The sequence below is a fragment of the Leucopleurus acutus genome (assembly GCF_964270905.1).
Source record: "Leucopleurus acutus genome assembly, chromosome: 2".
In the NCBI taxonomy this organism is placed as follows: Eukaryota; Metazoa; Chordata; class Mammalia; order Artiodactyla; family Delphinidae; genus Leucopleurus; species Leucopleurus acutus.
In genome coordinates, this window is record NC_139143.1 from 60,139,904 (window position 1) to 60,167,205 (window position 27,302).

Here is a 27,302-nt window from a genome sequence, read left to right on the forward strand (position 1 = left end):
TTATAGATAACATATAATTCATCTTGCTTTTTATCTAATTTGGCAATTATAGTATTTAGACCATTTATATTTAATGGAAATTGATATGATTGGGCTTAAATCTACCGTATTGCCACTTGTTAGTTTGTTCCATCTGCTCTTTGTTCCTTTTATCTTTTTCTCCTTTCTTTTAGATTAATTCAGTAATATTTATAATTCTATTTTACCTCCTTTTTGGTTTATAAACAACTATAATTTTTTTCTTTTATAATAGTTGCTTTAGGGTTTATAGTATGTATTTTAAAATAACCATATTCTACCTTCAAGTAATATTATTTTACTTCTGACTGAAGGGACTGAATATTGTTTTCTCTCTGACTGGAGGGCTATCATTAACAGTTCCTGTAGTTCAGGTCTGCTTGCAATGAATTCTTTCAGCTTTTGTATGTCTTAAAAAGTCTTCATTTTACCTTCAGTTTGACAGAAATTTTCACTGGGTATAGAATTCCCTGTTGAAAGATTTTTCTTTCAGTATTTTAAAGATGTTACACTACTCTTCTTTCTTGTCTTGTTTCTGACAAGTCTGTATTCATTCTTGTGTATGTTTCTTTTTTCTTCTAAATTTTTAAAACACATTTTCTGTTTATTACTGATTTTAAATAATTTTAGTACAGTGTGCCTTTATGTAGCTTTTTGTATGCCATCAAGCTTGGGGTTTATTAGACTTTTTGGACCTGCTAGTTTACAGTGATTATCAAAAATGAAATAAACTATTAAAAAGATATGGATTAATGGGAACAGTTTCCCTGAAGTTGTGTGTAGACACTCAAATTTGGAGCCTCCCTCCCTTTCTCCCTCCCTCCCTCCCTCCCTTCTTTCCTTCCTTCCTTCCTTCCTTCCTTCCTTCTTCCCTTCCTTCTTTCCTTCCTTCCTTCCTTCCCTCCCTCCCTCCCTTTCTTTCCTCCCTTCCTTACTTCCTTCTTTCTTTATTTTTTTGATTTGTCTGATGTTTCCTCATGATTCCTCATGATTTTTCTTTCTTCTTTCCTTCCCTCTTTATTCCTCTCTCTGTCTCTCTTACTGAAGCGTAGTTGATTTACAATACTGCATTAGTTTCAGATGTACAGAATAGTGATTCAGTTAATTTTTTATTTTAACTTTTTGAAGATTATATTTCATTATAGGTTATTACAAGATATTGAATATAATTCCCAAGTCTTTTTAAAGGTTTCTTTTAAAAACAATGTATTTTGTTTTCTTAATAGAGTTTTGTTAGTTTCTTATTAACTTTTTCTTTAGGTATTTTATACTGCAAGTGTGATGCAACAAATTAACTCTTTTTTTCCTAATAGGTTGCTGCTGGTATTAGAAACTTCCAGTTTTGTTATTTAATATCAGCTTCCACTGAATTATTATAATTCTAATTGTTTTTATTTGGCTATGCTTTTCCCTAGGCAAACAAAAATATCAGAGGTATAATAAGTATGAATTTATGTTATTTGTAATGATCATTTTTTCCTCAAAATTTTTTTAAAAATTGAAAAATATTTGGTTATTTCTTCAAATATTTTTTTCTGTATGCTGTGTCACTTCTTCAGGGACTGTAATTACAGGTAAATCAGAAGTTTGAAGGTCACTGATGCTTGTTTTTTTCTTTTTTTTTCTGTCTTTTTCTCTGTTGCTATGTCTTCAAGTTCACTAATCTTTTCTTTCATAGAGTCTAATCTGCTTTTAATCTTATCCAGTGTACTTTTCATCTCTCACATTGTAGTTTTATCTCTAGAGGTACAGTTTGGGTCTTTTAATATCTTCCTCGTTTTCGTTTAACATTCATGATCTCTTCTACCTACTTGAACAACTAGAAAATAGTCATAATAACTGTTAATATCCTTGTCTACTAATTCCATCATTCATGTCATTTATGCATCTATTTTCATTGACTGATTTTTCTTGTTAGTATGGGCTTCATTTTTTATCTTCTTTACATGTCTCAGAATTATTGGTTAGATGACAACAATTTTGCATTTTACCTTTATGGAATTCTGTATATTTTCATATTTCTGTAAATATTCTTGAGCTGTATTCTGGGACATAGTTAAGTTACTTGAAAACCATTTGATCTTTTTGAGTTATATTTTTAAGCTCTGTTAGGTGGCACCAAAGAAGCTGTTATCTAGGGATGACTTTTCTTCCATTACTACAGCAATACCCATGTGAATTAAAAGGTTTTTCTGGGCTTCCCTGGTGGCACAGTGGTTGGGAGTCCACCTGCCGATGCAGGGGACATGGGTTCGTGCCCTGGTCCAGGAAGATCCCACATGCCGCGGAGCGGCTGGGCCCGTGAGCCATGGCCGCTGAGCCTGCGCGTCCGGAGCCTGTGCTCTGCAACGGGAGAGGCCACGACAGTGAGAGGCCCACGTACAGAAAAAAAGGTTTTTCTACTATAGTGGTGGGAATGTGAATTACTTGTGGCCATGTGTGAGCTCTCAGAATTTTCCCCTCTATTCCTTTTGGGTGTGTCTTTCCCCAGCCTTGGGTAATTTCTTTACATGCATACTTTGATTAGTACTCAGCTAAAGACTTGAGGCAGACCCCTTGTAGTTCTGTTTCAGTGAAGAGTTCTTCTATTCAGTACATTGCCTTTTGGACTCTGGTCACATTGGCCTTCCCAGTATCCCATCTGAACCTCCTCAACTCAGGGAAATTCTGGGTTTGGTCTTGGTTTCCCCTCCCTTGCCCTGCATCTTGGAAGCTCTCTCCAGGCAATAAGGTAAAACAGTTGTAGTTCTCCTCTCATTTTTTTTTCCCTTTTCTCATGATCATTACCTTCTACTGCCTGATATCCTATAGCTTGAAAGCCATTGTTTTATATATTTTGTGCATTTTTTAGTTGTTTCAGGTAAGAGGGTAAATTCATCTTCTATTACTTCATATTGGCTCATACAGAAGTATATTTTGATGTAATTTCAAATGTACAGAAAAGTTTTTAAAATATTGTCAGGTAGTCTCAGATACCTTTTACTCATTTCCACCAAACATTTGTATTTTATCCATTTTCTTGCTCTCTCACTGTATATGTTTGTTCCTGGAAAAAAATATTTGAACAAGATCAAAACATCATGTTCTTTTATATTTAAATATGTCAGTGTGCATATGCTAAGAAAAATGGCATTGTCTTGCATAAACAGATTAGAGTTATAAAAACCAGGAAATTTGATATTAATACAATACTGTCATCTTATCCTTTTTATCAACCATCCTAATAATGTCCTGAATAGCAATTGATTGCTTCTAGTCCAGGATTAAATCCAGGGTCCTGCATTACATTTAGTTGTCACATCTCTTCAGTGTCTAATTTGGAATCGTTCTTCAGCCTTTATTTGTGCTTTTTGACCTTGATATTTTTGAAGACTTTAAGCCATCTGCTTTGTAGAATGTTCCTCAGTTTTGATTTGTCTGATGTTTCCTCATGATTAGATTCAGGATATGCATTTTTGGCAAGAAAACTACTGAAGTGATAGTGTATTCTCCTCAGTGAATCTTATTAGGAGGCACATAATGTCAGTATGCTCCCAAATTGGCTGTGTTAGCTTTGATGACTTGGATAAAATGGTGTTTTCTAAGTTTCTCTACTTAAAAAACTTCCCCTTTGTAATTAATAAATAACTTTGGTGGAATATTTTAAAAATATATGAATATACAGCTAACTTCAAACTTTTACCTGCCAATTTTAGCATATAATGATAATTTCCTAACTCCATCAGTCTTCCTATATTTTTTAATTGCATTTTTCCATAAGGAAAAACTTGGTTTTTCTGGTAAAAGAAATAATAATTATGATGGTACACGCAATTTTTTTGGTTTTATTAATGGATTACAATACATTATCATTATTTATTTTGATACTAAAATTGTCCTAGGTTTAAAAAAATTAAAAACCATAGAATTATTTATTAATGTCATGATTTGATTAGCTTTATCTTCTTGTTTTGTCTTCCTCTCCTCCAAAATGCTCTCCACCTCCCTGTTTCTAGTCAAACTTCATCCATAATTGCAGGTGCGTAGCTCAGGCTCCATCTTACCCATGTATCATTCCTTCTCTGATCATTAAAATTGTCCCAGATTTGACCTGGAGAATACCTCTATCTGCTCCTGTGATCTTTTGATATGTCTTCATGTTTCTTTGAGTATTTTCTTAGTTTCTGGTGCAGTGAGGTACTCTGGGGTTTGTTTGTACTTTCCCTGCATTAGCCCTGGAATCATCATTTCTCTAAGAGGTTTTGGTTTATAGTGAGGATAATAATATTTAGAAACAAAAATTGGGCACAGTGTGTTCTTATTGTTACTGATGTGTCATCACTTCTAGGCACTCTAGGTAAACATAGACTGGGATTGTGCATACATTCCAGAAAAACCTGAGAAGGTCCTAAGCCTTTAGCTCTGGTCTTTTGGATCCTTTATAAGCAGAAAGTGAAGGTTAAAGCAGAGATGTAAACTATGTGGTTGAGTGTCAAAGGCATGTCCTAACACTTTCAAAGAGCCCATCTGTAAGCCTGGGAGGTTTTATCAGGTTACACACATTTGAGGAGAACTATGTCTAATCACTGTATGGCCACTATGCTAATGGAGCAGAGACTTCAGTGGCCACACATGAAGAATACAGACTTTACAAAAGTAGTTAAAACAGTCACTAAACAAGCGACCAAGAACAAATACAACAAACAGCAATGGCAAGAAGGGGGAGAATCTGATTTTATTGTTGCTATATCATATTAAAAATGTCCAGTTTTCAACAATTACAGGGTATGCAAAGAGAAAGTCTGACCCATGCACAAGAAAAGAAAAGCAATCACTGAGAACTGTCTCTGAGGAAGTACAGACATTGACCATACAAGACAAAGACTTTAAATTAGCTATTTTAAATAGGTTCAAAAAGCTAAGGGGAACCAATATGTAAAGAATTAAGGGGAACCATGAGAATGATATATCAAATAGAGTACATCAGTAAAGAGCAGAAATGTAAAAAAAAGAACCAAATGGAGATTCTGGTATTGAAAAATAAAACTGAAATGAAAAATTCACTGGAGAGACTCAACAGCACATTTTAGTAGCATAAAAAAAGAATCAGTGTACTTGAAGATAGGTTCGTTGAGATTATCCGGTCTGAGGAATAGAAAAAAAATAATGAAGAAAAATGACCAAAGCCTCAGAGACTTATGGGATATTACCTAGCATACTAACTTATGCATAATGGGAGGACTAGAAGGAGAGGACAGAGAGAAAAGAAGAAGAAAGGACATTTGAAAAAAATGGCTGAAATCATCCTAGCCTTGATGAAAAGTCCAAACTTTACATCCAAGATATTCAGTGAACTCCAAATAAAGTAAAATAGATCCACACCGATACACATTATAATCAGCCTGTTGAAAGGCAAAGAGAGAATGTTGAAAGCAGCAAGAAAGAAGCAACTGATCATAAACAAAGAGTTCTCAATAAGGTTATCAGTTGATTTCTCATCAGAAACCATGGAGGCTAGAAGGCAGTGGTATGATGTGTTCCAAGTACTTAAAGAAAGAAAAAAAAGTGACAGCCAAAAATTTTATCTGGTAAAACTATCTTTCAAAGATAAAAGAGGTGTTAAGATATCGTAGGGTAAACAAACAACAGGAGAGTTCATCACTAACATATAGTAACTTGAATACACAAAAACAAAGACCACAAGTAATGGTAACTACATCTGAAAATGTAAAAGTTGTTTAATGTATTTTTTTATGTTTCCTCTTTTTCACAAACTTATTTAAAAGACAGCTGAATAATACAATAATTAAAAATCTATGTTGATAATTGCACAATGTATAAAGATATAATTTTTGACAATAATAACATAAGGAGGGGGGCAGACCATATAGGAGGAAAGTGTTTGTATACTATTGAAAGTGAATAGGTATTAAATTAGGAATTAAGATTATAATAAATTAAGTTGTTACAAATTAAGATTGTTGTAAATTAAGATATTATAATCAGGACATCTACTAAAATAATAACTCAGTACTGTATAGTAAAAGAAATAGAAAGGGAATAAGATGATACACTAGAAAATACTATTTAACATTAAAGAAGACAATAATGAAAAAAATTGAGGAGCATAACTAATATGGTATATAGGAAAAAAATAGCAAAATGACAGAAGAAAGTCCCTTTTTATTAGTAATTATGTGAAATGTAAATGGATTATACTCTCCAATTAAAAAGCAAAGATAAGTAAAATGAATTTTTAAAAAAGCATGCACTGGTCAGAACGGCCATCATCAAAAAATCTAGAAACAATAAATGCTGGAGAGGGTGTGGAGAAAAGGGAACACTCTTGCACTGCTGGTGAGAATGTAAATTGATACAGCCACTATGGAGAACAGTATGGAGGTTCCTTAAAAAACTACAAATAGAACTACCATACGACCCAGCAATCCCACTACTGGGCATATACCCTGAGAAAACCATAATTCAAAAAGAGTCATGTACCAAAATGTTCATTGCAGCTCTATTTACAATAGCCAGGAGATGGAAGCAACCTAAGTGTCCATCATCGGATGAATGGATAAAGAAGATGTGGCACATATATACAATGGAATATTAGCCATAAAAAGAAATGAAATTGAGTTATTTGTAGTGAGGTGGATGGACCTAGAGTCTGTCATACAGAGTGAAGTAAGTCAGAAAGAGAAAAACAAGTACCATTTGCTAACACACATATTTGGAATCTAAGAGAAAACAAACAAACAAAAAATGGTCATGAAGAACCTAGGGTAAGACGGGAATAAAGACACAGACGTACTAGAGAATGGACTTGAGGATATGGGGAGGGGGAAGGGTAAGTTGTGACAAAGTGAGAGAGTGACATGGACATATATACACTACCGAACGTAAAATAGATAGCTAGTGGGAAGCAGCCGCATAGCACAGGGAGATCAGCTAGGTGCTTTGTGACCACCTGGGGGGGGGGGGATAGGGAGGGTGGGAGGGAGGGAGGTGCAAGAGGGAAGAGATACGGGAACATATGTATATGTATGACTGATTCACTTTGTTATACAGTAGAAACTAACACACCATTGTAAAGCAATTATACTCCAATAAAGATGTTACCAAAAAAATGTTGCATTCTGTTACTTTCTCATATTTTAAATCTATGAATATGGATGAAAAGTAAAAGGTGAAAAAAAAAAGCATGGTACAACTATATGCTGTCTGCAAGAGACTCACTTCAGATTATGTTGAAAATAAGGATGGATAGTGATATTCATAAAACAGTATACAAAAGAAAGCTGGAGTATGTATATTAATATTATACAAAATAGCCTTATGGAAAAATTGAAAGACAAAGAAGCACATTATATAATGGTAAAGGGTCAATTCATCAAGAAAACATAGCAATTATAAACATAAATGCACTTAACAACAGAGCTACAAATATATGAAGCAAAAGCAAACAGAATTGAAGGGAGACATAGTTTAAAGATAATGGTTGGAGGCTTCAATACTCCACTTTCAATAATGGGTAGGACAAATTGACAGAAAGTCAGCAAGCAAAGAGTCAGCAAGGAAATTGAACTGTACTATAAACCAACTAGACCTAACATTCATCTATAGAGCAACATTTCACACAGCAAAAGCAGAATACACATTCCTCTCAAGTGCACGTGGAACTTTGTATACAACCAAGAGAATTGAAAACGTATGTTCATATAAAAACTTGTACATGAATAGCCATAGCAGTATTATTTACAATAGCCAAAGTGTGGATCTACCCAAATATATCCATCAGTTGATCAATGGATAAGCAAATAGTAGTGCTTTAGCATGAAGTACTAATACATGCTGTAACATGGATGAATCTTGAAAACGTTATATTGAGTGAAATAATCCAGACACAGAAGTCTATATATTATATGATTCCATTTATATGAAATGTCCTGAATAGGCAAATACATAGAGACAGGAGATTAGTGGCTGCTACAGGCTAGTGTAAGGATGAAATGGGGATGGCTGCGTAATAGGTACAGGGTTTCTTTCTGGTGTGATGAAAATATTCTGCAAATATGCAATGGTGACAGTTGAATAACATTGTGAATATACTAAAACGCACCAAAGTTTACACTCTAAAATGCCTAAATTGTGAATATTATATTCTGTAAACTTTATTTCAATAAAAAAATTGAGTAAAGGAAAAATAAAATCTTCTCTATTTACAATTTTGTTTTGTTTTGTTCTGTTTTGGGCCACACTGTGTGGCTTATGGGATCTTAGTTCACTGACCAGGGATCAAATCCAGGCCTTTGGCAGTGTGGAGCCCTAACCACTGGACCACCAGGGAATTCCCTCTAGTTCCCTTTTTCATGGTCCTCATTTCTTTGTGTAGATCTGTTTTTCCATCTGCTGTCATTTCCCTTCATTCAGAGGAACTTCTTTTATCATTTTCTCTAGTATAGTTCTGCTAGATATGATTTAATCTCAATTTTTTTTTCTTTTTGAATATTTTATCACATATTTGAAGGACATTTTCCTTGGATTTAAGATTTTGGATGACAGTTTTTTTCAGCACTTTAAGATTTTTATCTGAGCTTTAGTCTTTCTAATGTGAAACTAGATGTAGTTTATTTTATTGTATTCCTGCATATTATGTGTCTTTTTTCCCTTAGTCTGATTTTAAGATTATGTCTGTCTTTTGTCTTCACTAGTACGATTATGATATGCCTAGATGAGATTCTGTTTGTGAGAGTCTATATTGGCATTTGTGGAGATTCTTGATTCTGTCACTTGATATTTTTCCTTAAACTTGAGAAATTTTCAGCTATTATTTTTCAAGTACATCTTTATATTTTATATATCTTTTCTGTCTGAGATTCCAATGACAAGAGTATTAAACAGATTAATATTTCCCTACATGTCACATTGTCTCTATTTATGTCCATTTTTTTCTTTCTGTTCTTCTTACTAGATTATTTGTATTGATATATCTTCAAATTAACTGCCTAGTTTTCTTTTCTCTCAAATATTCTGGTAAGAATTTCCATTAAATTTTTATTTTAGTGATTGTACATTTTAATTCTGGTACTTTAATTTGTTTTACAGTTTCCACTTTTTTTGCTGATATTCCACATATGATCATTGATAATTATCACAAATTCTTTTTAGTCCTGAACACATTTAAAGTAGCTGACTTAAAATTCTTATTGCTATTTCTACCATTTGATTCTTTTGGGTATCAGTTTCTGTTGAATTTTTCCTCTCTTGACTTTGGGCATATTTTTCTGATTTTTTTTAAAGTCTAGTAATTTTTTTTCTAAACTGGACACTGTTTCCATGATAAGTTGTAGAGAATTGAATTCTGCCATTTTCTTCTCTTGAATGTTGATTTTCTTTCTAGCCAGAAGTTAATTTGGCTGGATTTAAACTCTAAACAGTATCTTTCCTATGGTGGTCAGCAGCTGAACTATTCTCTCATCCCTTTCAACTTCTGTTTTCACCAGGCCCCCTGAAGTTTTCCCCAAGAATGTGTATTTCAGTAAACAGCCAAGCACTGGGCAAAATTTATTTTCAGATATAGGGGCTTAACCTACCGACCACCCTGCCCCAGGGCCTCATTCTTCACATTGTTTTCCTTCTAACCCTCCAGGTGCTTTGCTAGTCCTATTTTCTTCCTCAAGCCAGTAAGACTACAACTTTCTTCTGCTCCTCACCATACATACTAGGGAGTGGCCTTGGGTGAAAAGCCACCTTTATATAAATCTAATGTAGTGGACTTTGCTCTTTCAAGAGTCCTTCCATCTAAATGTTCTGCCTGCTCTTGGTCACTATATCAGTTTTCTAGAGTAGTTTTAAGAAAGTACCACAAACTGGGTGACTTAAAAAATAGAAATTTATTGTCTCACAGTCCTGGAGACTAGAAGCTTAAGGTCAGTGCGTTAGAAGAGTTGGTTCCTTCTGAGGGCTGTGAGGGAAAATCTGTCTCATTATGGTTTGCTGGCAGTCTTTGGCATTGCTTGACTTATCACCCAAACTCGGTCTTTGTCTTCACATGGTGCTCTCCCTTGGTGAGAGGGAGAACTTGGTCTGTGTCCAAGTTTCCTGTTTTTATAAGGACACCTGTCCTATTAGATTAAGGCCACTCTAATAACCTCATTTTAACGTGATTACCTCTGTAAACACTTTCTTTTCACATAAAGTTGCATCCTGGGATACTGGAGGTGAGCACATCAAATGATCTTTTTTGATCAATTCAGCATATAGCAACCACTCTCCATGGCCTTCGAATAATTGTTTTATAAATATCTTGTCCAGGTTTGATAATTTTTATTTGTGGATATTCTGCCATTATTGGAAGTAGGAATTGAATGAAAAATTTTGATGGTTGGTAGGCCTTTTACGTAATATGTAGAGGATAGCCTGCTTTACTTTGTCTTCCTTTCTACAGTGTTAAATTTGTCCTGGCAGACAGTTAACTGCTGGGTCTCCTTCCTGAAATTTTCAGACATTGTTTTATACACTGCTGGGGCAGGACTCTTTCAAATTTGTCCATAATTTGGGTCATGGGCCTAAATCTAGGCCAAGAGTCTGCAAACTATGACTCATGGGCTTAACCTGACTTGCAAACTGTTTTTGTATAGCCCAAAGTTAAAAATGACTTTTCTTAAAGAATAGGAAGAGGAGGAGGGGAGAGGAGGGAGAAAGATGACTATATATGGCCTGCAATCTCTAAAATATGTGCTATCTGATTCTTTACATAAAATATTTGTGACCCCTGCTCTGGGGCTTGGTCCTTGCTTCTAAAGTGTACTCTCTTTTGGAGTCACAAATGAATAGAGAGGTGCTGAGTGAGGTCTCTCCACCCTGGCTGGGCTGGTACTTCAACGTTTACCAGCACTGCATGACCTTTGGTTTCTTCATTCAACTTTTCCCCTTGTTGCAGCCACTCTCTGATAGGCTTCATGGAGTTTGAACTTGTGCAGACTCAGTCCAGCCCTTGACCAGGAACTGAAGGGGAACCTCCCTGCAGATCTTGGGATCCTAATGCCTGTGTAGGTTTTCTTCTTTTATAACATGGTCTACAAATTCCAGCTACCTCAACTGCCATAAATTCTGATCTCAGCCTCCTCAGCAGTAAGACTTTTGCTCTGCTTCAACTGCACCACTCTGCATCATGGTTCCCCCTGCAGAGCTGTTGTGAACACAGGCTCAGTTAAAGCATTTGCCTTCTTTCACAGTTCTGCTCTATTATTCGTACCTATAAACAGTTGTCTCATGTATTTCGTCGAGTTTCATAGTTATTTGGGTTGGGATGGTTAGGTCAATCGTAGTTACTCTAACTTGACCTAATGTGAAAGCCCGTGTTTTAACTGTTAATATTCACGCCAGTTAAAAAGATGAAGCCTTAGACCTAAGAGAGGTAAACACCTAGAACTAACAGCAACACTTCCCCCAACACACATGTACACATGTAAGTTGGAAGCCTTAAAATACTATAACCTCAATGAAAATGTACGTTTTAAAAGCAACCTCCCTAGGATCACAGGGAGATTACAAGGACATCTGTATGTCTCAGACTGGCTTCTGGGTGGAAAAAAGGCTTTCCTGATTTATTTCAAGCCTAGGTCTATGAATCACAGGGGTAGTGTTTTGAATTTACACTAGCTTCTTGTCCTGAGAGATGCAAAATTGAGAAATTAACATAAAATTCAGTCCTATGCTGCTGATACTTTGACTGACAGATACAAATATAAAACCGTTCTTGAGAAATAAAGCCTCAACCTTGGCTGCACTGATTTTCCACAGATAAAAGTGTATTAAAGATTAAATTAAAAGTTAAGTAATACAGGGAAACATTCTATGATATGCAGGAGTTAGCAGATACAACAAACATCAGGGAATTGGGTTGTTAAGAATTTCAGATTATTGAACAATGTGAGAGGTATGTCTGAAATGATTAAATACGTGAAAGAAGAAAAAATTAAAAATAAAGAAGAGCAAGATGCTACAAAAAGACTAAGCAGTTTCTAAAAGGCATTAGTTAAAACTTACAAATAAAACTAGTTATATAAGATAAAACTTAATAGTTTGGTTAAAACAGCATATCATGTTCAGCCAAAGAAATAATAATTATTATTTTTAATTGAAGTATAGTTGATTTACAATGTTGTGTTAGTTTCAGGGGTACAGCAAAGTGATTTAGATCTATCTGTCTATATCTATCAACTATCTATCTATCTATCTGTCTATCCTTTTTCAGATTCTTTTCCATTATAGGTTATTACAAGATATTGAATATAGTTCCCTATTGCTATACAGTAGGTCCTTGTTGTTTATCTATTTTATATATAGTAGTGTGTGTCTCTTAATCCCAAACTCCTAATTTATCCCTCCCACATCCCCTTTCCCCTTTGGTAACCATAAGTTTGCTTTCTATGTCTGTGAGTCTGTTTCTGTTTTGTAAATAAGTTTATTTGTATCATTTTTTTTTGATTCTACATGTAAGTGATATCGTATGATATTTATCTTTCTCTTTCTGGCTTACTTCATTTAGTATGATAATCTCTAAATCCATCCATGTTGCTGCAAAAGACATTATTTCATTTTTTTATGGCTGAGTTATATTCCATTGTGTAGATACCACATTTTCTTTATTCATTCATCTGTTGAGGGGAATTTATGTTGCTTCCATGTCTTGGCTATTGTAAATAGTGCTGCTCTAAACAGCATGGGTGTCTAAACAGCATAGGGGTGCATGTATCTTTCTGAATTAGAATTTTCATCTTTTATCGATATATGCCAAGGAGTGGAGTTGCTGGATCACATTGTTAACTCTGTTTTTAAAGGAACCTCCATACTGTTTTCCATAGTGACTGTACCAATTTACATTCCCCCCAACAGTGTAGGAGGGTTCCTTTTCTCCACACTATCTCCAGCATTTATTATTTGTAGACTTTTTGATGATGGCCATTCTGACTGGGGCAAGGTGTTACCTCGTAGTTTTGATTTGCATTTCTCTAGGATTTAGTGATGTTGAACATCTTTTCATGTGTCTTTTGGCCATGTGTATGTCTTTTTTGGAGAAATGTCTATTTAGATCTTCTACCCATTTTTTGATTTGGTTGATTTTCTGTGACATTGAGCTGTATGAGCTGTTTGTATATCTTGGAAATTAAGCACTTGTCAGCCACATCATTTGCAAATATTTTCTCCAAGTAAGTAGGTTATGTTTTCATTTTGTTTATGGTTTCCTTTGTTGTGCAAAACCTTTTTAATTAAATCCCATTTGTTTATTTTGCTTTTGGTTCCATTACTTTAGGAGATGGATCTAAAAAAATATTGCTGCAGTTTATGTCAAAGAGTGTTCTGCCTATGTTTTCCTTTAGTTTTATCGTATCCTATCTTACATTTAGGTCCCTAATCCATTTTGAGTTTATTTTGGTTTATATATGGTCTTAGAGATGTTCTAATTTCATTCTTTTACACGCAGCTCTCCAGTTTTCCTAGCACCACTTATTAAAGAGACTGCCTTTTCTCCATTGTATATTCTTGCCTACCTTATTGTAAGTTAATTGACCATAAGTGTGTGGGATTATTTCTGGGCTTTGTATCCTGTTGCATTGATCTATATGTCTGTTTTTATGCCAGTATCATACTGTCTTGATGACTGTAGCTTTGTAGTATAGTCTGAAGTCAGGAAGCATGATTCTTCCAGCTCTGTTCTTCTTTCTCAAGATTCTTTTGGCTGTTTGGGGTCTTTTGTGTTTCCATATAAATTTTAAAATTTTTTGTTCCAGTTCTGTGAAACATGCCATTGTAATTTGATAGGGATTGCATTGAATCTGTAGATTGCCTTGGACAGTATGCAGTGTTCCCCAACCTTTTTGGCACCAGGGACCAGTTTTGTGGAAGACAGTTTTTCCACGGACTGGCATGGGGCGGATGGTTTCGGGATGATTCAAGCGCATTACATTTATTGAGTACTTTATTTCTATTATTATTACAGTGTAATATATAATGGAATAATTATACAACTCACCATAATGCAGGATTAGTGGGAGCCCTGAGCTTGTTTTCCTGCAACTAGATGGTCCCATCTGGGGATGATGGGAGACGGTGACACCTGAAGTGTGTTGCTTATGTCCAGTCTACTCCGTCATCTCGTTTTGGTGGCCGTCACTGCAGAAAACCCTGCTTCACAAAGATAGAATGTTGGAAATGGAAGCAGGCTTTTCAGTGCTTTTGTGGCAATTTCAGGATATTCTGCCTTGACTTTGATCCAGAACCTATGGAGATTTGAAGTTGTTTCAAACATACTTTTAAGGCCACTGCCTTAAAAGTTAAAAGCAGTTGATCCTCTTCTAGAACGGGCAAAGTCGATTCACCTGGCTTATTCACAAATGGGTCGTGGATCCATTCCTTCCCAGTTCGGGGGTCTTTTGTGGTTGGGAAGTAATGCTCAAACTCTTTTGAAAGCTGAGATAGGTGATCATGCACCAGCTGGGAGAAAGAAGGCCCTGGCTCAGTCTCTTTCAAAATCTCTGCTAATGTTTGAAACATGTCAGAAATCCCAATGTTCACTCATCACCCCCATAATTCCAGTTTGCCTTTGAATGCAGCCACTTTATCTGCCGACCTGCACACCATTGTCATTCTCCCCTGAAGTGACAGACTGAGTTCACTAAGGAGGTTGAATATGTCACACAAGTAAGCAAGTTTTGTGACCCAGTCTGTGTCACTGAAATATGCTGCCAATGGTGACTGTTTTTCTAGAAGAAATCTCTGGAGCAGCTCTTGTAACTCAAAAACTCTGGCCTGTGATCTACCTTTAGAAAGCCACCTCACTTCTGTGTATAAGAGAAGACGTGTGCTCTGCGTCCATCTCCTCGCAGAGCTGTGCGAACAGACATGAGTTAAGGACATGTACTTTAATGTGGTTGATAATATTAATCACATCCTGCAAAATGTTATTAAGTTCAGGTGACATTTTTCAGCTAGCCAGCATTTCTCTATGGATGACACAGTGCATAGACTTACATTCAGAAGTGACCTCTTTGACCTGAGTAGTGAAACCAGAAAGCTATCCAATCATGGCAGCTGCTCTGTCCATGCATATACTGACACAAAATGACCAGTTCAGCTTTCCTGATATGTAATCATTCAAAGACTTGAATAGTTCTACAGCTGTGGTGTTGCGTGGCAACAAAAGTGCACATAACATATCCTTATGCACATCCTCCTGAAAAATATATCACACGAAAACAAGCATTGTTGCCTTGTTGTCAACATCGGTAGACTTGTCAACCTGGGTTGTGTACCACAGTGACTCATTAATCGTCTCTAACAATTGTGCCTCAGTATCCTCTGCTATTTCATCAATTCATCTAGTTATGGTGCTAGCCAAAAGAGGAACACGTGCCACCTTTTGAACTGCAGCCTCTCCTTAAAGTTCATGACAAATGTCCTTAGCGGCAGGCAGGATCAACTCTTCACAAATAGTAAAGGGCTTCTTAGGTTTAGCAATGTGGTTAGCCACTAAGAATGATGCTCTCAGTACCAACACATTTGATGAAGTGGTGGCCTTCAATAATTGCTTCTGTTCTTCATGTTCATGTTTTTTTTTTTCTTTTGAAAAACTCCAAAGGCATGTTTTTTAACGCAGAGTGCTTGGTCTCCATGTGGCAAAGCGGTTTTGAAGGTTTCATGGCTTCCTTGGATTGGCGGTCACCACGTATTGTACAGAGCGGGCTTGGAGAACGTGAATCACCTGTTGCAGTGAAGTAGGACTCTTAGTATTTTCTTTTAAATGCAGCTTTCTTTTTTGTTGGCAGTCTCAGAGTCTTCTGCTGTCTCATCTTTGGGTCTTTCTCCCTCTTTAAAAAAGCTCTCCGGCGACATTTGGTCTTTACTCATTTTGGCTAGGGTTAGCTTGTGGACTTGACGAAACTGTGACTGAGACAAGTGTGCAGTGTGGGAAAGAGGCATGGATGGAAGTGATAAATAAAATAATGGGCAGGTCATGCACAGACTAAAATAAGTGTCGGATTCTGACTTAAAGCCTGCCACTAGATGCGGTTGTTCAACTGAAGTACATCAACTCACTTGCCACTATAAATCCTGCCACCAGATGCAGCTTAATTGTCACTTGCCACTCACTGACAGGGTTTTGGTATAAGTCTGCAAGCAATTGATTTATTATGGTCTCTATGAATTCAAACCTCTCTGATAATGATAATCTGTATTTGCAGCCACTCCCCAGCGCTAGCATCGCTAACTCAGCTCCACCTCAGATCGTCAGGCATTAGATTCTCATAAAGAGGGTGCAACCTAGATCCCTCACATGCACAGTTCACAGTAGGGTTCGCACTCCTATGAGAATCTAGCGCTGCCACTGATCTGACAGGAGGCGGAGCTCAGGTGGTAATGTGAGCAATGGGGAGTGGCTGTAAATACAGATGAAACTTCGCTCACTTGCCCACCACTCACCTCCTGCTTTGTGGCCCGGTTCCTAACAGGCCACAGACCGGTATCGATCCATGGCCCAGGTGTTGGGTACCCCTTCAGTATGGCCTTTTTGACAATATTGAGTCTTCCAATCCAAGAACATGGTATATCTTTCCATTTTTTTGTGCCACCTGCAGTTTCTTTCTCCAGAATCTTCTAGTTTTCAGAGTACATGTCTTTTACCTTCTTAGGTAGGTTTATTCCTAGGTATTTTATTCTTTTCAATACAATGGTAAATAGGATTTTTTTCTTAATTTCTCTTTCTGATAGTTCGTTGTTAGTATATAGAAATGCAATAGATTTCTGTATATTGATCTTGTATCCTGCAACTTTACCAAATTTGTTGATGAGCTCTAGTAGTTTTCTGGTGGTGTCTTTAGGATTTTCTATGTATAGTATCATGTCATCTGCAAACAGTGACAGTTTTACTTCTTCCTTTCAATTTGTATTCCTTTTATTTTTTTTCCTTTGCTTGGCTAAGACTTTCAAAACTATGTTGAATAAAAGTGATTAGAGTGATCATCCTTGTCTTGTTCTTGATCTTAGAAGAAGTGCTTTCAGCTTCTCACCATTGAATATGATATTAGCTGTGGGTTTGTATTTATGGCCTTTATTATGTTGAGGTATGTTCCCTCTATACCCACTTTCTGAAGAGCTTTTATCATAGTTGATGTCGAATTTCATCAAAAGCTTTTTCTGCATCTATTGGGATGATCATATGGTTTTTATACTTTAATTTGTTAATGTGGTGTATCACGTTGATTGACTTGCAGACATTGAAAAATCCTTGCATCCCTGGGATCAATCCTACTTGATCATGATGTATGATCCTTTTAATGTATTTTTGCATTCAGTTTGCTAGTATTTTCTTGAGGATTTTTGCATCTGTGTTCATTAGTGATATTGGTCTGTAATTTTTTTTTTGATATCTTTGTCTGGTATTGGTATCAGGGTGATGATGCCCTCATAGAATTAATTCAGAACTGTTCCTTTCTCTGCAAGTTTTGGAGTAGTTTGAGAAGGATAGGTGCTAAATATTCTCTAAGTGTTTGGTAGAATTCACCTGTGAAGTCATGGTCCTGGACTTTGGTTTGTTGGGTGTTTTAAAATTACTGTTTCAATTTCATTACTGGTAATTGGTCTGCTCATATTTTCTCTTTTTTCTGATTCAGCCGTGGGAGATTGTGCCTTTCTAAGATTCATTTCTTCTAGGTTGTCCATTTTATTGGCATATAGTTGCTCTTAGAGGTCTCTTTTGATCCTTTGTATTTCTGTAGTATTGGTTATAAAATTCTCCTTTTTCATTTCTGATTTCATTGATTTGGGCCCCCTCCCTTTTTTTCTTGATGAGTCTGGGTAAAAGTTTACCAATTTTATCTTTTCAAAGAATCAGCTTTTAGTTTCATTGATCTTTTCTATTTTTTTAGTCTCTATTTTTTAAATTTCTTCTCTGATCTTTATGATTTCTTTCCTTCTATTAACTTTGGGTTTTGTTTATTCTTTCTCTAGTGGCTTTAGGTGTAAGATTAAGTTGTTTATTTGAGATTTTTCTTGTTTCCTGAGGTAAGATTGTATTGCTATAAACTTTCTAAGAACTGCATTTGCTGCCTCCCATATGTTTTTGGAGTTTTGTGCTTCTGTTTTCATTTGTCTCTAGGTATTCTTTGGTTTCCTCTTTCATTTCATCAGTGATCTATTGATTGTTTAGTAGCGTATTGTTTAGTCTCCACATGTTTGTGTTTTTTGCTGTTTTTTTCTTGTAGTTGACTCTAATCTCAAAGTGTTGTGGTCAGAAAAGATGCTTGATATGATTTCAACTTTCTTGAATTTACCGAGGCTTTTTTTGCAGTGTAGCATGTTATCTATCCTGGGGAATGTTCCATGTGTACTTGAAAAGAATGTGTATTCTGATCCTTTCAGATAGAATGCTGTGTATTTATCAATTAAATCCATTTTGTCTAATGTGTCATTTAAGGCCTTTGTTACCTTGATTTTCTGTCTGGATGATCCATTCATTGATATAAGTGTGGTGTTAAAATTCCCTACTATTGTTACTCTTGATTTCACTTTTTATGTCTGTTAATATTTGCCTTATGTATTGAAGTGCTGCTATGTTGGGTGCATAAATATTTATAATTGTTATGTCTTCTTGGATTGATCTCTTGATCATCATGTAGTGTCCTTCTTTGTCTCTTGCAATAATCTTTATTTTAAAGTCTATTTTTCTGATATAACTATTGTTACTCCAGCTTTCTTTTGATTCCTGTTTGCTTGGAAAACCTTTTTCCATCCCCTCACTTTTAGCCTGTATATTTCTCTAGATCTGAAGTGAGTCTCTTGTAAGCAGCATATGTACAGGTCTTGTTTTTGTATACATTCAGCCAGTCTACCTTTTGATAGGAGTATTTAGTCCATTTACATGTAAGGTAATTATTGATATGAGTGTTCTTATTGCCATTTTCTTAACTGTTTTGGATTTGTTTTTGTAAGTCTTTTTTTTCCCCTTCTTTTGTGATTTGATGACTATTTTTAGTGTTATGTTTGGCTTCCTTTTTCTTTTTTTGTGTTTATATCTATTATAAATTTTTGGTTGGTTGTTACCATGAGGTTTTTGTATAGCAGTCTATATATAAACGTGATTGTTTTAAGTTGCTAATCACTTAATTTCAAATGCATTTTAAAAACCATGCATTTGTACTCGCCTCCCCTCATTATTACTGTTTATTATATCATATTTTAAATCTAACTGTTTTGTGTATCCCTTAACTTCTTATTGTGGATGCCACTGTTTTTACTACTTTTGTCTTTTAACCACGCTACTAGTTTTGTGTGTGGATGATTTCCTACATGTACTATATGTTTGCCTTTACCAGTGAACTTTTACATTTTGTAATTTTCTCGTTTCTAATTGTGGCCTTTTCCTTTTTGCCTAGAAATCTTCCTTTAACATTTGTTGTAAATCAGGTTTGGTAGTGCTGAATTCCTTTAGTTTTTGCTTGTCTGTAAAGCTTTTGATTTCTCCATCAAATCTGAATGAGAGCCTTGCTGGGTAGAGCATTCTTGGTTATAGGGTTTTCCCTTTCATTACTTTAAATATGTCTTGCCACTTCCTTCTGGCCTGCAGTTTCTGCTGAGAAAGGGAGTTCCCTTTTATGTTATTTGTTGCTTTTCCCTTGCTGCTTTTAGTGTTCTCTATCTTTCATTTTGTCATTTTGATTGCAATGTATCTTGGTATGTTCCTTTTTTAGTTAATCCTGTATGGGACTCTCTGTGCTTCCTGGACTTGGGTGCTTGTTTCTTTTTCCTGGGTAGGGAAGCTTTCAGCTATTATATCTTCAAATATTTTCTTGGGCTCTTTCTCTTCTCTTTCTGGGACCCCTATAATGCTAATGCACTTGATGTTATCCCAGAGGTCCAAACAGATAATTATTGAAATGCACAAAAGGTTTTCAGGGGACTGAAAAATTTGAAAAATATGAAAAAGAGGTCAAGAGATATAGAGAGAATATATTCTGTTAAAATATAACAGAATATATTGAAAATGAAAAAATGAAAAGGTAAATCAATTTTATGAATAAAACTGCTGTGAAACATGTTGTAGGTCCAACACTCCTGAAAGTAAATAAAATTCTTGTAAGTTAGATTTTTTTAAAATGGCAAATCTAAAAGAACAAATAGACTTGTGGAAGAGATGATTGGTAAAAAGAAATACAGCAATAAATTTTGAAAAAATGAAAAAGATAAATGAGTTTTAATTATTTTAGCACTCTAGAGAAAGGCAGTGTGTAACTAATGCAATTGAAGTAAGTCAAAGAGAAGGAAGACTATTGACACCACAGAATCTTGGAACATGTTTGGCATTGGAGGTATAAGGTATGTCTGAAGGCTGAGTGGATGTCGGACTGAAACCAGGAAGAGATTGCAATATGGAAAGTCTGGACTCAGGAGTAAAAAGTGCAGCTGAGGTTGGATGTGCGTGCTGTACAGAACACATTGTTATTAAGTGAAAGTCAACATAGTGAATAATGAGGCTCCAACCTCAACTACCAAAGTGCTAGCTGTTGGGTTCCTATATTCTGTGGAAATACAGTTGATGTTCCTAGTCCATATGCCCTCTGGCCCTCCGCTGTTTGGTCACTGAAAGGTGCTGCATGTATGCCCTGTGTATCATCTCCTAATACCCTCAGTTGTTTCAGCCTCTCCTGAAGTGAGAGTCGAGCTTTAGCACATCTTTCTGCGTGGCAGTTGTCAGTAACTCCAACACTCAGTTCCAATACAGTCAGGCTCAGAGAGGCTTTCACGAAGTCTCTGGCTTTTTCTTCCTCTTCTTGAGTGATGATGGCTAGTAGATCAGAGTGTTCCTAGGGATGAGACAGTTGGGCAACTTACCATGGTTTTACTCAGATGATGAATAGAAGTTGAGTCTTGGTAAGCAGAAGGAAAAGGTAAATCACTTTTATGAATAAAACTGCTGTGAAACATGTTGTAGATTTCTTATGTTTGGACATATGTTTTTATCATCTGTTCTTTCGTTCTTCCTCAGAGTGGAATTTTTGGATTATAAGATGGATGCATGTTAACATTTATACAACACTGTCAGATCTTTTCCTTAAGTGGTTGTACCAGTCAGTATTCCCATCACAGTGTATAAGAATTTAGGGTTGCCAACATTGAATGTTGACTGTCTTTTTATTTTTTAACAATTCTATTGGTTGTATGCTTTTATTTCATGGTGGTTTCAGTTGCATTTCCTTGAGGACTAATAATACTGAGCACTGTTTGGGGGGTTTATGGCCCTTTTGTACATCTTCCTTTGTGATGTGTCTGTTCAAACCTTTTGCCCATTTCTTACTAGGTTGCTTTATTTTTCTCAGTGAGTTGTAGAAAAAATTTTGCATTAACTAAATATTAATCCTTTGTCAAATATAAGTTTTGCAAATACTTTTTCCCAGGCTGTGGCTTATCTATTTTTTAAATGGTTTCTTTGGATGAATAAAACTTTTTACTTTTGATGAAGACTGATTTATTCATCCTTTCTTTTATGGTTATTGATTTCTATGTTCAGTTTAAGAAACCATTGCTTACCTCTAAGTTACAATGATATTATTTAATAGTTTCAGTTTTACCTATGGAATTAGGAGTCATTGTAAAGTAATGTTTATATATTATATGAAGTAGGGGTCAAGGTTCATTATTTTCCCATATGCATACCCAGTTGTTCATTTGTTAAGAAGACCTTCTTTACCACATTGAATTGCTTTGAAATTTTGCCAAAAATTAAATGACTATATAAGTGCAGGTATATTTCTGATCTCTTTTCCATTGCATCAATTTATTGACTCTTATGTTTGACTGACCATTCTTTTTTTTTTTTTTTTTTTTTATTGTCAGTTTTTATTATCACATTAACACGATTATGCAAAATAATTTGCTATTGTGTGTCTATATGAATACCAGTTATCTTTGATGTTTAATAATTTCACACACACTTCAGCCAACATGCTCAGTTTTCTTTTCATGATTCTTCATCTGCCTAGAATATTCCCATCTTCCTCTTTACTTATTAGATGGGTGCAAATAGACTGACCATTCTTGATTATATTGTCTTTAAGTCTAAAATCACCTGGTGAAAGTTGTGTAACATTATACTTTTTAAATAAAGTTTGTCATTATTCTTTTAAAATAAAGTTTGATGTTTAAGTCTTGCATTTCCATAGATACTTTAGGGTCAGATGATCAATTTCTTTAAATACATGCTGGGATTATGACAAAAATTGCATTAGAACAATTTTGTGGAGAGTTGTGGAAACCAGTTTGTGAAGAATTGACATCTTAATAATATTTAGTCTTACAATCCATGAACATGTCTGCTTATTTAGATCTTTAATTTCTCCGCAATGTTTTGTAGTTTTCACTTTACAGATATTCTTAAATTTGTTAAGTGTTTTATGATTTTTGATGATTTTAGAAGTAAAGTTGTTTTTTAATTAATTTTATAATTGCTGTTACTGTGTAAAATATAGTTGATTTTTATTAACTTTTTATTCTACAATTTTGCTAAATACACTTATTCTGTTAGATGTTTTTCAAATTCCTCAGAATTTTCTGTGTTAACAACCATATCATCTGCAAATATACATTTTTACTTCTTTTGTTCTGATTTTCATAAATTTTATTTTATTTTTTCACTAACTGCCCTGGCCCTCACCTCCAGGAAAATATTGACTAGAAATGGTGGGAATGGGGAATCTCTGCCTTCTATATAATCTTACAAAAAAAAGCATTTAGCCTTTAATCTTTAAATATGGTGATATTTTTTGTTTTTCATAGATTAATTGAATTGGATCAATTAATGAACTAAATTAATTTCTCTTCTATTCCTGGTTTAATGAGAACTTTAAAAATATGAATTAGCATTGCAGTTTGTCAAATGCTTTTATTTTGCATCATTTTCCTATTTATATATTACTGGATCCAAGTTAGTTAACATTTTGAAAAGTATTACTGCATTCTATTCATGACTGATATTGGTGAGTAATTCTCTCTCTCTCTCTCTCTCTCTCTCTCTCTGTCTCATTCTGTAACATCTTTTTCAGGTTCTTGTATTAGTGTTATTCTGGCCTCACAGAATTAGTTAGGAAGTGGTCTCCTTTTTCTCAAAAAGGTTGTGTAAGTTTGGTATTATTTTTTTCCTTATATGTCTGGTAGAATTCACCAGTAAAACCAACTGAGCCTGGAATTATTTTGTGGAAAAGTTTTTGATATTAAGTTGAATTTCTTTAGCAGATATATGGCTCTTCCAAATTTCTGTTCATCTTATGTCAGTTTGGTAAAGTGTATTTTTTGAGGAATTTGTCTATTTAATTTAAGCTGTTGAATTTGTTAGCATAATATTGTTTGATAATAGTCCACTATTATTGATGTGTGTACAGTCTTAGTAAGAATGTTCTTCTTATTCCTGATATTGGTAATTTGTATTGTCTCTCTTTTTTTTTTTCCTTGTCCAGGATTTTTATCAGTTTTGCTGGTCTTCTCTAACACTTACTTTTAGCCTTATTGTTCTTTTCCTATAAGTTATTTTCTATTTTCAGTTCTCTTTTTTATTATTTCCCTCCATCTTAACCTTATGACCAAATTTCCCTAATTATACTGTTTTAAACATAGAAATAAATATACCTCAGAATTATAAGAGTTAAATGAGAAAATGTTTTCTCACGCATAATACTATAAAAGTGGTATTCATTCTAATTATCATAGAGACTACCCTGGTTCTTCCTGTGAGGTTTCTCTAAATTTCTAGTTCAGAATAATTAATTTTAAGTACTTTGTTCCTGTATTTTTACAGGAGAAATTTTAACCAAGCGGAGATCAATAGCTTAATATTTTAAGGTCCTTATTGAATAAAATCACTAACATTTATAAGGCTGTATTCCCTTCAAAATGAAAACAAAACAGGAATTGTCTCTAGCTGAGTGAGATAGTTTTCTCCTAAACTATAGCTTCAGTGGCTCACTGTCTGATGAGAACATTTTCATAGAACTGAACCAAGTCAGCATTCAAGTTCCATTCATGTACTTTGAATGAGATCAGCTTGGGTTAGAAAAGAGGTAGGGATTTGTAGAACCCAGTAACTGTGGCAGCTTTGAGTAACACAAAAATGTTATAAAGCACCCCAATAAAGATGTTAAAAAAATGTTATAAAGGATGAGAAGGGGGAGGTGTGATAGAATTACTTCCCATTGAAACCCAACTGTGTGACAGGCCCATGCTAGGCACTTTATGTACTTTATCTCTAATGCTCCTAATGTGATGTAGATTATCCATTTTTGGAATGAGTATATCCAAGTTTACAGTGAATTATAAGATGGGATTTAAATTTAGGACTGTAAAATCCCAAAACCTATTTCTTAACACTGCATAAAACTTACACATAGCCCTCCAGAGTAGAGAGCCATACACTGCTTCAAGCATTGGTGTAGCACCAAATAGTGGTATCAGCTGGAGTAGTGATTAAGCAAACTTGTTATTGCTTGTCTGAAACCCCTGACTTTAAAATCTGCCATGATACAACGTGGGGGAAAACTCTATAGAAACTCAAAGATTTCTTTTTTGAAGGGGATGCAGAAGGGCTGTATACAGTAAAACATCTGTAGACTTTCCAATTTACGTCTTGTTGGAAGGTAATGAGGGCTGAGGGAGTTTTAAAAGTCCCAGGAAAGTAAAAGTTAACCTTGCTTTATGCACTAAGTGCGTTACATTGGATAAAAAGCTAATATTTGCATATGAAATCTCTTTTGATGTAATTTGGAAGCTTATGAAAACAACTCTTAAGCGTCCTAACATTCCCTTCAAAGGAGCACGTTGTCCGTAAATATGCAGTCTCGAATGAATTTAACTCTCTGGGCATCTCCTGTGAGCAGTTGGCTCAATGGGTAATCAATCCATCTGATCTTGCCCAGTTCAATTAAAGAAAGCACAGCTACAAGAACACAGACATTGCCTCCCACAGTGGAGATGGCAAGTGGGACTGCTAAGTGGAAGCTTCCAGCCCAGAGGTGGCATGCCCTCTTCCCCCACTTCCGCAGTGTCATGAAAGGTGAGAAAGTGGCATCGGACAGCCCATTTGCCACTTCCTCACATGCTGAGTCTTCTCTTGCTTTTAATCATGTGCTGTATTTCTCAGTGCACATTGACTCCTCAGTGGTTTTGTCTCTTCATTTCTCTTTTACCTTCTCTCCTCTTCCCCTCCTTTTTCTCTAGGCTACCTTTGGTCCTTTTGATGAGATCTCTCGATAAATGACATTAGATATTTATTAACTATGTTGGTTATAACCTTACTCTAGAACCAATTGCCAAAAATCTCAGAGGCTGGAAATTCTGCAAGAAGGTGCTTTATTAGGCTGTCTTTTTTCAGAGATAGAATGAGCCATAATTATCATTCACTCATTCATCAAGTAATTTTTTTCATATTACACACTGTCCTAGGTTCTGAAATAGAGAAGTAAAAATAAAAGGAAAGGAAAACATATACACATTCACAGAGCTTTCATTCTTGGCAGGAGATGGAAAGACATACATAATTTAAAAAGTAAATTATACAGTATGTTGTAGGTGGTAAGAGCTGTGGAAAAATAGAGGAGGGAAAGAAGGATGGGAATGCTGTAAGGTTGCAATTTTAAAAGGGGTTTTAGGGCTGGTCTTGCTGAAATGGTAACATTTGAACAAAACTTGGTGGAAGAGGAGGTGAAAGAGTAAGTTTTATGTCTCTCTGGGAGGATTTGCAGAGGAAACAATTGCAAACTCCCTGAGATGGGAGTACTCAAGATATTTGATGAAAAGCAAAGAAGGCCATATAGTTAGAATGGAGCGAGCAAGTCTGAATTTTCCAGTAAAGTTGCTATTGAACTTCAAAGTGTAATTTCTCAGGTGTCCAATAATCATTTCTTGATACTAATGACTGATTAATGGATTCCAAATAGATTCCTAGATGATCTCGTACAAGATCCAAAAGTACCCAGGCTGCTAGAACCAAAAGGAGCACTTGGCGGAGTGTTATAATTATAGAACGTTTAAGCAAGTGAACATATCTGGCTGATCACCAGCATTTTATCAAATGTCTGCACACCAACTCATGGAAACCAAGCTGCATGTAATACCACATACCTCTAGTGGGTGAAAAGTAGGCAAACTACTAGACTTATCAAGGTCAAGAACACATTTCCTATATTCCATACCTTCTCTGTTCTCTTCTTTTTCAAACTGCTTTCAGCCAGTATGTCCAAGCTTATTGAGAAGGTCAGAGCCATCTGACCTTAGCTTCCTTACTTTCACCTCCACTGTATCTGTTCCCAAAGGCACTTCTTCCTTCTCTCATGACCAGTCTGTATGACTTCCCCCCACCAGCCTTCTTTGTGTTGCTTTCAAACTTCCCCTGCTCTCCAAAGAAGCTGCAGAGTTCCCATTTGATGAAATCCCTTCTTCTGCTTTCACATGATAGCAGGGCTTTGTTTGTTTCTTTATATTGCTCACTATTGGATACTTAGAGCCTGGCGCTTTCTTGTACCAAGTAAACATTTCAGAAATATGTGTGAGTGGAAAGAATGGTAGTTTTCCCTTGTCTTAAAGTGAAAATAATTCCCTTTAATTATTTGTGGATGAGGAGTTCCTTTTCCTTTCTCCACCTCTCTCCTAACACCCACTTTTCTCTTTTCCTAAAAAGCAAACCTTCCCATTGCCCTAAACCTCAAAGCTGCACATGTGTCAGTTACCCATCTTTTCTCTTCCTCAGTCAAAACCCCATCCCTTCAGTGGAGGGTATTTCACCGAGAAAAAAAGAGGAAAATAATCTATTGAAGTAATTTACTTTGATGTCCCAATAATTACATCAGAGCCATCGTTGGGGTGTCTGAATGTTCATTAGAGGAAACCTGTACATCTACATATTTGGTCTCAGGAATACCATGGGGAAAAAACTGCCAGTGATTTTAAAAGAAGTCGGGGGGCTTCCCTGGTGGCGCAGTGGTTGGGAGTCCACCTGCCAATGCAGGGGACACGCGTTCGTGCCCCGGTCCGGGAGGATCCCACATGCCGCGGAGCGGCTGGGCCCGTGAGCCATGGCCGCTGAGCCTGCGCGTCCGGAGCCTGTGCTCCGCAACGGGAGAGGCCACAACAGTGAGAGGCCCGCGTACGGCAAAAAATAAAAAAAATAAAATAAAATAAAATAAAAATAAAATTAAATTAAAAAAAAAAAAAAGAAGTCGGGTATTTTGGGGATAATATTGTCTGCTTCCCTTTATGAG